Consider the following 4,432-nt stretch of genomic DNA (forward strand, 5'->3'; position numbering starts at 1 on the left):
TATCGGACATGTAGATGAGCGAACAAGTGAGCAGATGACAGGAAATTTTGTATTAGGGTTGAAACAATGAGAAGAGACGAAGAGAGGAAAAGCAGTGAACATCAGAACAACGATGATACATTTGACAATTAGGGTTTACTTTTAGCTGTTTTTCTAAGTTATACGGGCTTTTGCATTAGACTGGACTATTTTAATGAGCTTCATGCTTCATTTCACATTCAAATAATTATATGTATATTTATTATATATAATAAATTTAATCAAAATAATTCAATCTATATATAATTACATATAAAATCCACTAAAAATATTCGAGCCGAAATGAATCGAAAGCACATTTTCTCGTTGCTTGGCTCGTTTGCAAACCGAACCGAGAAAAGCGGCTCGTTTACAATCGAGCGAGCAATTTTCGACCGAGCGGTGAGCGAGTTTAAGCGAAAAGCACTTTGGAAGGTCCTATTCTACATCAGTCCCTCTACTGGCTATAAATATTCCACTTCCAGTGATCTCATTTAACTTGTACTCTGAAACAGGTTGCCTGCAATGACAAAAAAAGTACAACCTTTCCTCAAAAGAAAGAAATCAGATTAAAAAAAGGTTTCATTGCACACCACAACTAACATATATGATAAAAAAGAATTCCATAAAACCTTAATGTAGACAACATTTGGCGACACAGTCAAATCGCAACGATTATATAAAATATTGTTAACAATAACAAAATGTAAATAAATAACAACTAGAAAAATAATTGAAATAGAATTAACGAAACATATAGATCTGGAACCTTTTTTATAATCCATCGTATGAGCCACCGGAGGGTATGGGAAGGGAACGACGACGGCGTATCAGGATGTTTCTGATTGGCAATCGACTTGGGAATGGCTTAAAGTAGGGCTCATTTAAAACGGATGGGAGATTCAATCACCCTGCAGATGGAAGGGTAAAGAATTTAATTGAAGGCTAGCAATGATTTGACATTCAACTGAAGGCTTACACCGTTAATGTCTAGGGAATATGTACGCTCTTAGGAGTGAAATTCTGGCTAGAAAGAAGTATTGAAGTCATCGGTGGGAATGCACATTTAATTTTAACGACGTTTTCTTTTACGATGTCTTAAAGTTGTCAAATAACCATTTTGTTCATCCAATATGTTTTATATGTAATATAGATTTTGTGAAATAACTAGTAGTTAATTATTCGGAGAAATAATTAAAAAGGTTATCAGTTACACGGTTGATAGTCTAATAGTGAAACGGTTTCTTTTACTTATTATTTGATATAAAGTTAAACACATGGATTTTTTAGTATTAAGTTAATAACTAGATTAAAGGATAACAATTAAGGGTGAATGTAGGTCCTATTTAATGGATCTCATAACTTTACTCGGATAAATCCGTGTTGTTAGCTAGTGGAAATCACTAATAACACTCGGATCTTAGCTTTGCCAACACAAAAGGAGAGAAAAAGATGAAGTTTTGTAAGAAGTTGTTAGGAGAAATGGGTGATAGTGACGCTTTTATTGGGTCACCACTTCTCCTAGGTTTTCATTTCATGGGCCCAAGTAGGCTTACCCAATGGGCTTTTATCTTACAAAATAAATGTACTAAGTACGTATTAAACTCACTATAAGCAACCTGAAAGACATACACAAACCTAATGATGATATAGAATATTAGCCCTACAATCTTACTCTAAGATTGAGTATGTCGAGGCACCTTCACCAGGTTCTTTGCTTCATCTTTATTTCTCGAAATTTAGTACTTGTCTTGATCCAAGAGCTTGAACGAGATTGGACTTGAACTTTAAGTGCTTCAGCATCTACAACTTCAGTCTCTGCAACCCAGCACACTTGATCTACCTGTTCATGTACAACTGCACAAATCTTAGAACGAATACGGCTCGTTCAGATACGTTCTCGAAGGTCAAAGAAGAATCGTCTGTTTCAAAACCTGCACTTGGTTTGAAGTATTTGTAGAAAACTCTGAAATTTTATTTTTTTAATCTTGAATTTTCATAAAATACCAATTTCAGTCCCTTAACTTGTATATGATTTGTTTAAGTCCCAAGTTTCCAACGAACTTTTCATGAACGACCTTGACAAAAAAACACGTGATTTTGTATAAAAAATAGGTTTAATATGTATGGACCCAATAAAAACTTATAATGTTTTTGCGTTTTCATATATTTTAATATTACGAAAATAAATACACAATGTTTTGTATTTTTCTATGATGAAAATTGCAAATACTAAACATAAGCCTTAAATATATTTATGAGAAAGATCGAAACATGGAATCACATTCACTAACATAATTTTTGCAACATTTCTATTTTGGTTGTTACTACAACTCTAAGTCAGATTGACAGCAGATATATTAATCCACTTTTAAACTACACATGTGTTTTCAGAATCTTATGATACTGATTTAGTTATGATTAGGCATAGAATGTGTGTAGTCCCCACTTATGAGAATAATGATGCCTCATATAAATTCTTAAAACATATTTAGCTTTATCTAGCTCGCCTCGAATTGACTCCGACCACCTAATGATTGGTCAAAAAACATTTCAGATAGACTAACCTTTTAAGATACTTTGCAAACAATACAATTTGAACTATGGACTTACATGCAACACAATTCGGACTTACATGCCTTCATTCAATGTGTTTAGGGCTTACTACTAACAGACTTACTGCCCCACACTAAGTAGTTCTAATATACTTTTTTTTCCAATTATCAACACCTTTTATTGATATTAAACTTTTAAGCTCTTTTATAGTTTTCTGTAATTCCTTTTTCTTTTTAATATATATCCTTTTTTCATTGTCTATTTCTGTCTTTTCTTTTAATTTTTCACCATTAAAGGATGTCACAGTGTAACATCCTAAAATTCAAATAATAATATTTTATATTTATTTTATGACGGAAAGTTTACTGGAGTTAATAAATAAATGATAGAATAGTAAAGATGGTAAGATAAGTAGATAAATTAGATGGAGGTAATTATGGACCAAAAAGGAAAGATGGGCCTTAGGTCCATGGGCTTAAGGGAGTATAAATACTCCTTAAACTCTAATCCTTTCCATTTCCATCCATCTTTTCCATCTTATTCTCCCTACACCTCCATAACACACACACACAACCTTCCATTTCCAGCCGCAAGAGAAAAAGGAGGCACCCAAGACCGAAATCAAGTTGAAATAGATAGATCTTCATATACAAGATAAACACAAGATCCTAGTTCGTAAACAAGCTAACCCGAAGCCTAAATACACTTAAAGGTATGTGCTTTAACCATAAAGTTTATGTTTTTATGAACGTTTTGCCATGAAACTTGACCCTAGAGTAGATTGGACCTAGATGTTCCATAAAAATACAAACTTGATAATTTAAATGGATGAAATGGACTCATAGGTATAAACGGTTCATAAAGGAACCCTAGATCTAGCCTAGAACGTTTTAAATGTATAAAGGTCCAAGCTTTATGCCTAAAACGGGTTAGATCTAGATGATAGTATAGTGACGGGGGTGCAACGATTATGAATGATGATGATAGGAGGTTAAAAGTTCATGATTTGAACCTTAGATCAATAACTGAGCAATGTAGAAATCATAAAAGTGGAATGACGAGCTGGGCTGGGGGTTTTCGGCCAATCTGTGGTTTTCGGCCATGGTGTTCTCGGTCTACATGGTTCTCGGCCATGTGGTTTTCGGCTATGATGTTCTCGGTCTACATGGTTCTCGGCCGAAAACATTGGTTTTCTGTCAAATCAAGGTTCTCAGTCAACCATGGGTTTTCTGCCAGGATTCTCGGCTGACCAGTCTGTGCATGGTTGGGCCTAAACCCAGTTGGGCCTAGATGCTATACTAAACAGTATAGTGACCCAACCAAAATGCTAAGCCCATACCCCATATAAAGCAAACTAGCCCATTATCTTAGGCTTAACGAATAAGCCCAACTTAGAAAATAATTTAATATGTTAATGGAAAATGTGTTAAGACAGTTAATGAAAATAAAATTTTTCCAACCAGACCTGGCAGCTCGACCCCAGCCAGGGGCTCTGCCCCTTGGACCCCGCTAGGGGCTGCCACCCCTAGAACCCCGCTGCCCCCGGACCCCGTTCGTTGTGGGTTATATAAAGATAGAAATACGATATGAGTAGTAGTAGTTAATTGATACATGTAAATATTATACAGTTAGCCGTGCACAGCTCAAGAAGGGAATAACGATTAACGGAGAGCGTAACAGGATTCAGGTGAGTTTCTAGCCCCACTTCTGTGTTATGTTTTCAGGGCTGTGTGCATACTCGATATGTTTGTTAATACACTTATCCTAAGTGATAAGTGTATGCATTATGTGAATGATGTGAAATGTATGAATGATTGCTTGTTAGTACGTGAACGATCTTCGGATATTGCACGTACTG

The sequence above is a fragment of the Bidens hawaiensis genome, unplaced genomic scaffold (assembly GCF_021521415.1).
Source record: "Bidens hawaiensis isolate Kalapana, Puna unplaced genomic scaffold, B.hawaiensis_p1.1 tig00011138_1, whole genome shotgun sequence".
Lineage (NCBI taxonomy): Eukaryota > Viridiplantae > Streptophyta > Magnoliopsida > Asterales > Asteraceae > Bidens > Bidens hawaiensis.